Raw genomic sequence first — 14,077 nt, 5'->3', positions numbered from 1 at the left:
AATTAAAATAATGGCTATTGCTCTCCTTCTCCAAAATGAACAACCTGCATCTGTTATTATTCCATATATGTATGAGATATTAAGATATTATCACTTAGGGGTTGGGGTGATTTTACAACCAACTCAATGAACCTTACATTATGGAGGACTAGGGACAACTTAGATTGAAATAAAGAAGGGACTTCAGATTTTATCAAACATATTTATTTGACATGTAAAACAACTGAGACACAGAAAGATTTTATAGTTTAAAGCTGGTTGCTTTAAGAAACTGATATTCAGAGAATTGAAGGGTCTTGTCCAAGGTTATAAGGTAGTAAAAGAGTAGAGTCAGTCTTGGTTCAATCCCAAACCTGCCAACACCAAATCCAGTCTTCATCCCCATGCATCATACAGAATAATGGGTGAGTATAGTTGTAAGATGAGCTGTGTTTCATTTTATTTTCCCAAGTACCAATGTGAAGGTCAACACACACTAATTCATGATTCTTCCCATAATATTATATTCATGCCTGTGCTTATTGAATCAGCCTTACTTCATTTGTTTGTCCATGTAAATAAAATGTGCAAATTGTTTCTTGCTGACATTATAGGCATTTGCATTGTAAAGCACTCTGGTGTAAGTCTTGAGGACAGTTAATGTAATAAACTAAAGTTGGCTAGGTTTCCATCAAATCAGTCTAATGATACTAGAACCACATCACCTTGACTCCTCAGCTGGAATCTCAAAGTTAATAGAACTATACAGGAAGCACCTCAGGTCTGACTAGGGCTTTGACTGATCAAGGGTCAAATTACTTCTCATAATACTACAGGTGATACCAACATGAGTATAAGAAGAGACTTGGGTTGGAGCAGCTAGGTGGTGCAATGGATAGAGCACCAGCCCTGAATTCAGGAGGACCTGAGTTCAAATCTGATCTCAGACATTTAACACATTCTAGCTGTGTAACCTTGGAAAAGTCACAACCCTAATTGCTTCAGAAAAATAAAAAGAAGAAGAAGAACGGACCTGGGTTGAAGCCCTGGCTTTACAACTTAACAATTCTGGAACCTTAGGCAAGTACATTCCTTTCACTAGAGCTTGTCTGTTTATTTATTTCCCTCATCTGTAAAGGGAGAGTTAACTAGATGACCTTTAAGGTCATTTCCATTTCTAATAACAGTTTATCTTGACCCTTTCCATCTAAGTTCACCTTCTTCTGGAACCCCTAGGAAATGTCTTGCCAAAATAAGACAAATTTGAGCACATGTCCTCTCTCTCTGTCTCTCTCTCTCTGTCTCTCTCTCTCTCTCTCTCTCTCTCTCTCTCACACACACACACACACACACACACACACACACACACTGGAACAATTATAAAAGTTGGTTCAGTTTTTCCTTCAGCCTAAAGAAGAGGGGAAAGGATGGTGAAGACATGAGTCACACCAAAAAAAGTGACCAACTTCTCTTGGTTCATCTAAACTTTATTTATTGGGGATTTGGTGGCAGCGAATACAGTCTATGGGACTTGGAACCAGGAAGATCTGAGTTCAGATATATCTCATTCATTTTGGAGATACATGACTGAAAAAGTCACCCTCTTTCAGACTCAGTTTCATTATCTGGAAAAGGGAGAACATTTATTTCATAGGGATCTTGTGATGATTAAATGATATAAATTTGAAAACTATTTTATAAGCCATAAAGTAATATAGAAAGATTATTATTGTTGTCATTTTTATTTGTAAGTTAACACCTTATAACAGAAGCTATTTTTTCTATTTGCTTATATAAATGGGAAAATGAATTTGCATGAGTGGATTATATGACATTAGCTCTGGAAAGGACCATGAAGATTATTAAGTTCATCCCCACATATACCCATTTTATAGATGAGGACCCTGAAGTTCAAAGAGTCACCTAAGTCAACTTTTCTAAGGTCATTCAATAATTATCTGTAGACATAGGTCATGAATTTACATGCTTTCATATTTTACTTATATTAGATTGCCTATTATCTTGGGGAGGGAGGAAGGAAGAAAAATCTGGACCATAAAGTTTCACCAAAGTAAATGTTGAAAACTATCTTTACATGTATTTGGAAAAATAAAATTCTATTGAAATAAAATTACTTTTAAAAAAAGATAAAAAAGAATTTAGTTTCTGTGAAGACCAAGTTAGCACTGTGGGTACCTTAGAATCAGCCAGAGTCAGGATAAGCAAAAGTCCTTGGTCTTATTCTTGGTCTTTAGGGGTAGAAGTGAATTGGATGGATGCAGGATCTCCATGACCTCTCCTCTTTGTCTCCCTCCAAAAAAGTGACTCTGGCTCGTCTTACTCCACCCCCTAGTCCCTCCTACAATTCTCTATATACACCAATTATGGAGCCAGCACAGAATAGTGGGAAGGGCCATTTTCCAAGCATAGGCTAATAGAGTATTGTCCAATCGGTAATTAGCCTAAAGTTCTGGGTTGTCCGACCTCAGTGCATCAACTCAAAAGTTTCAGCCCTTTACAAGTTTCCCTGATCTCATTACAGTTCTTTGACCACTCCATCATGCTGATTCCTGATGACAAGTGACAATGGCTATGATGACTTTTTTTTAAAGTAACATCCTGTCAGTGAAAGTTCCTAAAACATTTCTTCCAATAACTCCATCATGGGACATGCTAACATTTGGTCACCCAAGTGTCCCAGCATGCAACCTATCAGCAGGGAACAATGAACAAGAGTGGACATCAATTGACCATGATATCTGTGTTCATTAATACGATCAAGCCACCAGACACCTGCTTCAGGCATGGAGGCACTGAGAAAGTACCAAGAAGGAGCCTTCTGTTGTAGCTGCTGCTCAAGGACACTGAAATACCTTTCTGATGATATTATTAATAGCTTATGCTTTTATAGGTCTTAAGATTTGAAAAGAAACATATGCATTAGCTAATATTAGCCTCAAAAATAACCTTATAATAGGTATTATTAGCACACACATTGTACAGACTAGAACATTGAAGATAAATCACATAATCAGCAACAAGCCAAAGCTATGGGTGCTCTTTTGACTATGGGTTTGCTATGGAATGTTCAGATCATTCCCTCATATCAAGCATAACCCCCCCCCATTTCTCTGGATGAGGAAAGCAGAGCCCTTGAAAATACTCAATCAAATGTTTGAGGCTGCTAGATGGGAAAATAGGTAGAATGTTAGGCCTGGAGTTAAAGAGACTCATCCTCATGAATTCAAATTTGGTTTCAGACACCTATTATCTGTGTGACCCTGAGCAAGTCACTTATCCCTGTTTGCCATAGTTTCCCCTTCTGTAAAATAATCTGGCAAAGGGAAATGGCAGACCCCTCCAGTATCTTTGTCAAGAAAACTCCAAATGGGAGCACAAAGAGTGAGACATGAACAACAACAACCTACTTTAGTTCATCATGTCAAAGCCAGTATTACTTCTTTGCATTTATTTTGTGCACTTTTTTGTCTACATATTATGTCTTTGCAGACAAATGTAACCTCCTTGAGGACAAGGAATGAGACTTTTTTTGTCACCTCAGTATCTATCACTGAGTCTGGCACAGAGCAGGTGGTTAAAAATGGTCACTGAATAGAATAGAATTAAATTATTTCCTCACTCAACTCCTTCAGCTCCACATGCTTTGGCCATAAAATAATGAGGTCCTATTTTCAAATTTAGCTGAAGCTCTCACCTAGCAGAAATCACCTACAGATTACTCCATCCACTGCTAAGCTGGATCCACCAGTTTACTGACTGAGTTGCCCTTCCAAGCTCCATTCTACTAAGTTCCTATAAACTCACGAACCTCACTGTCTCCAGATCCCAGATACAAGTGTTGAAAGGGGATTATAGTTTTTGTTTATGTGAAACTCCCAGGTTGGCAAAATATTACAGGTCTTTTCTCGTGATGATTTTGGGAGACAGATATCACAGGTGGATGGTGAAGTGAATATAGTTAGATCTTGAGTTGGAAGATCTGTATCCTAATCCTGCCTTAGACACCTAGTAGCTTTGTAATCTTCCCCCCCAAATTGTTTTCAATCTCTTCACATGTGTAAAATGGGAACAACAATAATGGTATCTATGTCACATGGTTGTTGTAAAGATCAAATAAAATATATGTAAAGGACACATCAATTATTAAAGCAGCTATATCAGCATTAAATAGTATAATTATAGTATTATATCTTCATTTTCTTTATTGTAAAGGGTACTGACACTGCAGTTTGTTTTTTTTTTTAATCACCATCATTTTCAAACACAGGAACATGGAAATTAAGAGATTGGAAGTGAAGTGATTATTTTTTTGGTTTGTTTGTTTGTTTGTTTGTTTTTTGTTGTTGTTGTTGTTTAAGAAAGAAAGGTCACCACTGATGTTAAAAGAAGCTGATTCACACATGTGAAGTTCAGCAAAACTAAGTCTGACAATACACACAAAGTTCCAAACCATAAATTCCTCTATCTTATCCTTCCCTCCAACCCTAATTAGAAAAAGATCATAGAGTTCCATTTTTTATCTCTTCTTTGGAGTCAGGCTTGATCATTATAATTATATGGTGTTTTGTGTTCTTTTCTTCCTTTGGATCTGCATTTTGGGTATAACTGAGATAACAATGACTTAGTCAGGATCACAGAACTAAAAATTGTCTGAGGAAGGATTCATATATGAATTTTCATAACAATAAAGCTAATTCTATTTTCACTGTACTATTCTGGAAATATTTCACAGATTTAAAGCTGGATGGGACCCCAGAGAATCATTGTATCCAAACCCTTCATTTCTCCAGATAAGAAAAAAGCTTAAAAAGGGAGAAAAAAAAACTTGCTACAAATCACTTAGGGAATTTGCATCAGTCAGGATTAGAACTCATGTCCTTTGATTGTAGGGCCATTGCTCTTTCCATTATGCCATCCTCAAGCCTAATTAGAAGCACACATTGAATAAGGGGTAGAAAGAGGGAGAAGGGAATGTTTGACTTTAACTACTAGTTGGTGTGTTTTTTACAGTTTCAATTGGGTCACCAAGGGAAATGTGATATGAATGCACCTGTCTTCTCTACAAAGATGGCAGTCTACCAATGTGCCAGTCTCAGTTGCTATTGAAGGTCTATGACTCCCAAGAGAATGCTTGTCTGCCAGCTGACCAAAGTTAACAGGCTCCACATTGGGCAGAAAGCCCCCCAAAGAGAAAAAAAAGTGATTCAGAAACAATTCCAACATTCAAGATGGGGCTCCATTCGAATTTTATTTGCCTAGCACTCTTTTTTTTTCCATTCTCCCCCATTTATATCATCTACCAGAATTTATGTCTCTCCACATGCTTACAAATAAAGTATTAGAGAAATCTCAAATTGGTTTCCAAATGGAAGGTGCTCAGAGACAAATGCTTGATATTGTTATCCCAAAGGATTTGATTTTGCAATCGTATTTAATTTTTAAATCTCCTGGTCTTGGTTTGCATCCATGTTGCCTAATTATGCTAGTAGATTTAGTGACCTACTAACCCACCTAATTAACCAGTCTGTCTGGATGCTGTTGAAAAAGAAGAGAGAAATGAGCTTTTCTATTGTCAGGAGCCTGGTTTGGCAATTAAAGCAGGAGGGTAGGCACTAGGATTTATGGCTTTAGTTCTCAGTCTAAAACCGTCTTGAAAATTGGTCTTAAAATGTGAACTTGGTCATTCCTCAACTCATTTACTTACTATACAGGTATATCATTACCTACTATCAAGAAATGCTTTGAAACTCAATGTTTATCAATACTTTATGATACCTGAGGTAGGTGTTTATAATAAAATAGTGCCATGTAGGATTTCCCTGCCATCTGTAGCCCTCAGTGCCATTATATATTAATTATAGTCTTAATTCTTCCCATTATATGCACACACCTCATAGGACATCTTTCACCTACACAGAATAATTATGACAGAAATCCCCTTTCATACATATAATTCTGTGTGCTTGGAATAAGGAGCAGAAGGAAGCAGCTTAGTATTGAGGAATTAGGGCTGGACTTCAGCCAAAAGATGTAGGTTCAGCCCTCTGTCCTCCTCTCCATGTTTAACACTTACTAGCGAGGTGACCAACGGCAAGTGTAGAGAGCAGGGACTTTGGAGAAGTATACTTGAAACAAGGTATTAATTCAGTAGAATTCATGGTTCCCTAGTTCACATATATACTTAGTACTTAGTATGGTGATGTAATGGCTTTCTAAGTTCACACATAATCATAATGCTTTAATGATGTAATTACAATAAGGTATATAAGAAGGACTGGAAGATAGACATTCTATCTTTGACCATCCTCCTAGGGACTCTCCTGCCTCCTGCACTAAGATCAAGACTGGGCCAGAATAAAGACTCTAGACTCTATTCTTGACCATTTCTGTGGTATCTGTCCTGTTGAGACCAAGGCCCATCTGAAGGACCTTCAAGAAAGTTAGCCCGAACATTACAGGTAAGTCCCTGCAACTTTTCATATCCCATGCAGACTAGACTATATCCCAAAGTATAAGTCCTTAGTCAAGTTTGGATCTGCATTAGGAGGGGAAATTCCCTAAATTAGCATAATCACAAATCCTATCTGTGGAAATAGGAATAGAGGATATACACAAAGACTTAATACTATTGTAATCATGAAAGGTAACCATGGAACCATGGAATCATGGTAGAGCATGTGACATCATCAGTATAAAGAATTCTACATGTCCTCCACTCATGAGCATAAGGGGATCTTCTGCTATTGATGGGCTTAAAGACTCACCTGAGACCCTGAAAAGTTTGAGGACTTACGCAAAGTCACAGAACTACTCTGTGTCAGAGCTTCCTGCCACTGAGACTGGTTCTCGATCCCTTGTGCCAAACTCTGTGGGTGTGTATCTGTCTCTTTCTGTATGGGTTTACACAAACACACACACTTTAATAGTGGGAAATGAATTTTTAAGACCACGAGTTTTAGAGATGGTACTGTCTGGTAGTCAAACAATTTTTTCATGTAACATGGTAGAGGGTTTCCTCCCTGTCAAAATTCCATATTCAATAATATCATAAATCCAGTCTTAACTCTATCCTTACTTACAAATTCTAAAATACCTTTTGCTGATGTTTTTCTTCATTTTCAAAGAAATGCCTCAGTTTTCTCAGGTATAAAATAAATTTGATCTACATGATTCACAGAATCTTTTAAGGCTGCAAATCCTATGATCCTATTAAACTAATCTGTATATCCTATTAAAAATTAATCTATCTTATTATTTTTCCCTCAAAGTCAACTCCATTGGAAGATGTTTAAGCTGTTGGAATAATCCTAGGGTTGGAATGATAGAATTACAATAAGAAGGGATTCCCAGATTTTCTAGCCTAACCCTCTAATTTGACAGCTAAAGAAAATGATGGAGGAAGTAGATTCAAGATAGTGGAGTAAAGCCAGGAACTCATCCAACCTCTCCCCTCAAAAGCTCCAAATTCCTTTAAATAATGACTCTATGGATGCCCATCAATTGAATGTTATTGTTCTATAAAAAATGATCAGCAGGATCAGAACAGCCTGGAGATGCTAAGTGAATAGAACCAAGAGAGCATTGTACATAGCAACAAGATAATGTAATGATCAGCTGTGATGGATTTGGCTATTTTCAACAATGAGGTGATTCAGGACAGTTCTGATCTCCATTGTGATGGACAAAGCCATCTGCACCAGAAAGAGACTGTAGGGACTGAATATGGATCATAACATAGTATTTTATTGTTGTTGTTTGACAGCTTTTTTTCTTTCTAAAATTTCCCCCTTTTTAATCTGATTTTTCTTGTGCAGCATGATAAATATGGAAATATATTTTTAAGAATTGCACTTGTTTAACCTATATTGGTTTACTTGCTGTCTGGGAGAAGGGGTGAGGAGAAGGGAAAGAGAAAAATTTGGAATACAAGATTTTGCAAGAGTGTATGTTGAAAACTATCTTTACATGTTGTAGAGGGCCAGAACTCTAGAGAAATATACTTGAAACAAGGATACTTACAACAAGGTGTTAACTCAGTGGAATTGATAGGATGATGGTTCTTTAATATACATATACTTAGAACTTAGCATGGTAATAATAATAGCTAATAATAGCTCTCTAGTTCACACATATTCAGAGTGCTGTAATGATATAATTGTAAAAGGACTAGAAATGAGATATTTCATCTTTGACATCCTCCTGGTCACTCTCCTTCCTCCTGCACTCCTTCACTAATATCAAGACTGGTTCCGAGATTCCCCCAGAAAGCTAGCCTGGACATTGCATTTTGGCATCCAAACGTGGAGCACTGAAAGAAGCACACTACATTTTGAGGTTCTAATGATTGGAAATCTATAGCGAAGACATGTTTAGACACTGGACAAAACTTGTTGTGGCTTTCTGAATATATTGAACTCTGTAGAATACAAACCCAATGAAATAGGCAACCTGGAGTTAATATACCAGTGACCTTTGGTCAATTAGCAGGTTTAGGTCTTTATGCTGAGACTTTACCACAGATTAATTACCCTATAGCAGCATATGAACAACTGCTTCTGCTGCTGTCAAAGTATGGGGCACCCTCCCAGGAAGGCAAGATAGAGGGGAAGCCTTTGTGAAAATAGTACAAGGTCCAAATGAGCCCTTTGTTGATTTCGTGGGATGTCTGCAGACAGCTATCATATGAATGACTGGTAAAAATGCAGCAACAGAAATTATGATAAGACAACTTGCTAAAGAAAATGCTAATGAGAGTTGTAGAAGAATTATACTAGGACTAAACAAGGATGCTCCTTTAGAGGAGATCATAAGATGCTGTGCCTCAGTGGGCACAAATATCTTTTATACCCAGGCTATGATACAGAACATGGGAAGACAGGATCCCTATTGGCAAGGGAAATTTCGGAGAAAGGCTCATCAGTGCTTTCAATGTGGTAAAGTAAGACATCGGAAAGCTCAATATGGGCATAAAGATAGAGTGAAAAAAACAGGGTGAGAGAACAAGACCCAAAACCCCATTTTCAAAATGCAAGAAAGGCTTCCATTGGGCATCAGAATGTAGATTGACTCAGGGAAATCTCATTCTAAATATCATCAGGCTGCTCGAGCTTTATGTTTGCAATTTGGGATAACAAAAGAGGAAGCTAGGAACATAGTAAAAACTTGTACAACTTGCCTTCCTTTCCAAGCTCCTACACTCCCCCCAGGGAAAAACCCTTGTGGTTTGAGACTCAGTGAAATCTGGCAAATGGATGTGACCCATTATAAATCCTTTGGTCGTCTTTCTTTTATCCACATTGTGGTAAACACCTTTTTGGGATTCACTTTTGCAATACCAGCAGCAAAAGAGACAGCCCGAGTGGTCACTGAATTCCTCATACAAGCATTCGCAATTATGGGTGTGCCACAAGAAATAAAAACAGATAATGGACCTGCATATACTTCTAAACATTTTGCACACCTTTGTGCACAGTATCAGATTTTACACACCACTGGCATATCCTTTAATCCTCCAGGACAGACAATAATAGAAAGGAGAAACAGAGACATCAATATGTTCCTCCAAGAACAAAAGAAAAGGGGAGCCACAGGTAACCCTAAAGAACTTTTAAATTTAGCTCTTTACACTATTAACTTCTTGATTTTTGACAAAGATGCACTGGCTCTGGCAGACAGGTTTTATAACCCTCCGGAAGGACAGTGTCCAGTGCAAGCAGCTCCAATATCTTTAGAGAATCGCCAGGTGATGTGGAGAGAAAGTGGTGAATGGAAGAGACTAGATAGGTTAACTGCTTGGGGGAGAGGGTTTGCTTGTATCTCTACAGATGGAGAAGGAATCAGATGGGTGCCAACGAGCCTTATTTGCCTTGTCCATCAGAGAGAGATGGAGCAGACCCTGAAATGAAGAAGAAGACCCAAGAAACATTAGGTGGTTAGGTATGACTACATGGACCACTGAAAAAGCATGACAGTGAACATCAGAAAACAATTTCAAGAGCATTAGAACACCGAAAAGAATGAAATAGAACATTTTCAGTTGAAAGCAACACTGGAAACAGAATCCTATTTTAACAAAGAGTTAAAAGCTAAGGAATAGACTGGGAAAATTAACAGACAATAAAAAAAAGTTTCTGACCATTGAAAGTTATGATGATAAAATCAAAGCACACACTCAGAAGATGATAACAAAATCAAATCTTTGTCCAAAGACTACAAGAAAAATAAGGATTGGATTCAGGCCATAAAAGAGCTCAAAAGGGATTTTGAAAATCAAGTAAAAGAGAAAAGGAAAAATTAAGGTAAAATGCAAATTAAGACAACTCTGAGATACCACTACACACCTGTCAGATTGGCTAAGACGACAGGAAAAAATAATGATGATTGTTGGAGGGAATGCGGGAAAACTGGGACACTGATACATTGTTGGTGGAGTTGTGAACGAATCCAACCATTTTGGAGAGCAATCTGGAATTATGCCCAAAAAGTTATCAAACTGTGCATACCCTTTGATCCAGCAGTGCTACTACAAAGAAATACTAAAGAAAGGAAAGGGACCTGTATGTGCCAAAATGTTTGTGGCAGCCCTGTTTGTAGTGGCCAGAAGCTGGAAACTGAATGGATGCCCATCAATTGGAGAATGGTTGGGTAAATTGTGGTAAATGAATGCTATGGAATATTATTGTTCTATAAGAAATGACCAGCAGGATGAATACAGAGAGGCTTGGAGAGACTTACATGAACTGATGCTGAGTGAAATGAGCAGAACCAGGAGATCATTATATACCTCAACAACGATACTGTATGAAGATGTAATCTGATGGAAGTGGATTTCTTAGACAAAGAGACCTAATTCAGTCTCAGTTGATCAATGATGGACAGAAGCAGCTACACCCAAAGAAAGAACACTGGGAAATGAATGTAAACTGTTTGCATTTTTGTTTTTCTTCCCTGGTTATTTCTACCTTCTGAATCCAATTCTCCCTGTGCAACAAGAAAACTGTTTGGATCTGCACACATACATTGTATCTAGGATATATTAGGACATATTCAACATATATAGGACTGCTTGCCATCTAGGGGAGGGGGTAGAGGATGGGAGGGAAAAATCGGAAGAGAAGTGAGTGCAAGGGATAATGTTGTAAACAAAATTACCCTGGCATGGATTCTGTCAATAAAAAGTTACTATAATAAAAAAAAAGAAATTAAAATGGTACAAAAGGAAATACAAAAAGCTCATGAGAAAAAGAATGCCTTAAAAAGCTACAAGAGCTCACTGAAGAAAATAATTTCTTAAAAAATAGAATTGAGCAAATGAAAGCTAATGACTTATGAAAAATCAAGATAAAATAAAGCTAAACCAAAAAAAAAGAAAGAAAGAAAGAAAAAAGAAAGAAAATTATGCCATGAAAAAATTAAATGACTTGACTAAGGCCTCATGGGAAATAAATGGCAGTCAAGATTCAATCAGATACTATGACTCCAAATCCAAAATTCTTTTTATAATGCCACAGCAACTGCAATAATGAAAATGATGATGATGACAATGAAGATGATGATGATGATGATGATGACAATGATGATGACTTGACACCTGGAACCTTACAATGCTTTGACAGAAGGGATAGTATTGACAAAAATGAGAAAGACCAATCAGAGTGAAGTACAATGGAAAAGCTTTCTGCCTTGAGACACATTTCATCTCTTCTTGTTATCAATGTTCTTAACTGTCAAAAGAGAATATTGGGCTAGATGATCTCAAAGGTCCCTTCTCATTGTAGCTTTATGAATCTAATCCTATATTTATTTTAATAGCTTAAACACATTTCCATTAAATAGAACTGACTGGGGAAAATAAAATAAAAAATAAATAAGAGATCTAAGTCTTAGAAGGAATTCTAAAATATTGAAAAATTGGGTCCTGTCAATATCATTACTTGGGTTAGTTAGTACTCCAGCTGGTGGGGTTTGTCTGTCTCTATGAATTTAAGAAATAGGTGAGGCAACACAGAACTGCAAACAGGCACTATTCAAAACCATTGCAACGATCGCAACAATCAACTTAACACAGAGAATGGTACAGGAAGTGTTTTTATTTCCCCATCTACTGATACTACAAGAAGTATATGTGAACAAATTTGAAACACATCTAATAGTTATCTTCTAGAAATGTTTCAGTGCAAATGGACCAATTACAGTAATGGGGAAACCACAAGTACATACATTTAATTTGTATGTTGCATATGACAATATAACAAAATGGAAAACAAAATGGAAACAAAATCTCCTCAGCTTCAGATGTGTCAGAGTATTCTCAGCGTCATGGAGGTATATAATGGAATATCGCTAGAAGAGGTAGGGGGAAGGAGTTTATTCTTGAGTCTAGTTAGATGAAATAAGTATTGAAATTAACCAATTACTAAAATCTCAAAAGAAAAAAATTCAAGGAATCCAAAATCATTAAAAAATCTTCACTTAATACAAACTACAGATATTCTACCTACTAATGGGGTAATTTACAAAAAATACAACTCTGAAGTTTCAAATAATTTTGAAAAGGAGATGGCCATACGTACAAGAGAATTTCAAAATCTCCCTTTAAAATATGTTGGTCTACAACAGGATGATTTCAGAAAGGCCTGGAGAGACTTACATGAACTGATGCTGAGTGAAATGAGCAGAACCAGGAGATCACTATATACTTCGACAACAACACTCTATGATGATCAATTCTGATGGACGAGGCTCTCTTCAACAATGAGAGGATCCAAATCAGTTCCAATAGAGCAGTAATGAACTGAACCAGCTACACCCAGCAAAAGAACTCTGGGAGATGACTAATAACCATTACATTGAATTCCTAATCCCTATATTTTTGCCCACCTGCATTTTTGATTTCCTTCACAGGCTAATTGTACAATATTTCAGAGTCCGATTCTTTTTGTACAGCAAAATAACAGTTTGGTCATGTATACTTATTGTGTATCTAATTTATACTTTAATATATTTTACATGTATTGCCATCTAGGGGAGGGGGTGGGGGGAAGGAGGGGAAAAATTGGAACAAAAGTTTTGGCAATTGTCAATGCTGTAATATTACCCATGCATATAATTTGTAAATAAAAAGCTATTAAAATAAAAAAAAAACAAAATAAAATATGTTGGTCTAAATTCAATGAGATGAACAATTCTGCCAAAAACTTTCAAAAAAATCAATTAACAATCATTAATTAAATACTCGTCATGTATCAGACAATGTCCAAAGCACCAAAGCAGAGAATAGCAAGATGTATCCTGCTTCTAAAGAGTATTCATTCTAATAGGGGAGACTATGTAAATAACTAATTACATACAAGATATATAGAACACAGGTGGGAGGGAAACATTAATCAAAGTACTAGAAACTGAAAGGATAGAGAAAGGCTTCTGCAGAATATGACATTTACCATGAGTCTTAAAAAAGGAAGGAGATTCTAAGAAGTGGGGGTGAAGAGGGAGTGCCCTACAGTCAGAGGGGAGAGCCTGTGATATAAGTCAGAGAATTGAGAAGATGGAAGGTTGGGTGTTAAGTACAGAAAGTAGGGCAGGTTGGCTAGTCTATATAATCCATGGAATGGAGTAAAAGTAGTGAAAAGTTGGAAGAATAAGAAGGGATGAAGTTGTGAAAAGCTTTAATTATCTTATAGAGAAGTTTATATGTAATCCTAGAGGTAAAAGTAACGTGTTGTCAATCAATAATGTGAGCAACTGTGGAGGAGCTGAACTGGAAAGGGAAGAGATCTGAGGAAATTAGGGGTGTCCTTTCCTGTGCTAATATTATGTAGAGCTCTCACTGGGAAGGTAGGACAGAACTCACCTCCACTGGGAAGGAAGAAGTGCAGAGAAGGACTGAAATAATTCCCAAAAAGTAAGAAAGAAATGCCAATTTTTTAAAAAATGCACCCCTTAGTAAAAGAAAAGATAAAAAAATATAAAATGTGTTAATGTAGAAGTTTTGGCTCATTTTATAAAAGACAACTCCAGTACCACATTCAATTCAATATAGGAAAAATTTTTTTAAGTATTTACTATGTAATAGGAA

General features: G+C 36.8%; 1 protein-coding gene and 1 long non-coding RNA gene across 4 annotated transcripts in view; one reads left to right on the top strand and one right to left on the bottom strand.

Moving 5' to 3' along the window:
* NLGN1 (neuroligin 1) overlaps positions 1 to 14,077 on the bottom strand; it is a 1,046,258-nt gene that overhangs the window by 841,781 nt on the left and 190,400 nt on the right. The window lies entirely within an intron of this gene.
* The window catches only part of LOC116422967, a 118,572-nt gene continuing 110,848 nt past the window's right edge, over positions 6,354 to 14,077 (top strand). For all 3 annotated transcript variants that reach the window (XR_004233456.1, XR_004233457.1, XR_004233458.1), the window contains exon 1: positions 6,354 to 6,458. This is a non-coding gene — a long non-coding RNA (uncharacterized LOC116422967). The remainder of the gene's footprint in view (positions 6,459 to 14,077) is intronic.

Source organism: Sarcophilus harrisii, chromosome 3 (assembly GCF_902635505.1).
Source record: "Sarcophilus harrisii chromosome 3, mSarHar1.11, whole genome shotgun sequence".
Taxonomy (NCBI): Eukaryota; Metazoa; Chordata; class Mammalia; order Dasyuromorphia; family Dasyuridae; genus Sarcophilus; species Sarcophilus harrisii.
Note: the sequence above shows the minus strand (reverse complement) of the source record. Positions and strands in the feature narration are given on the sequence as shown.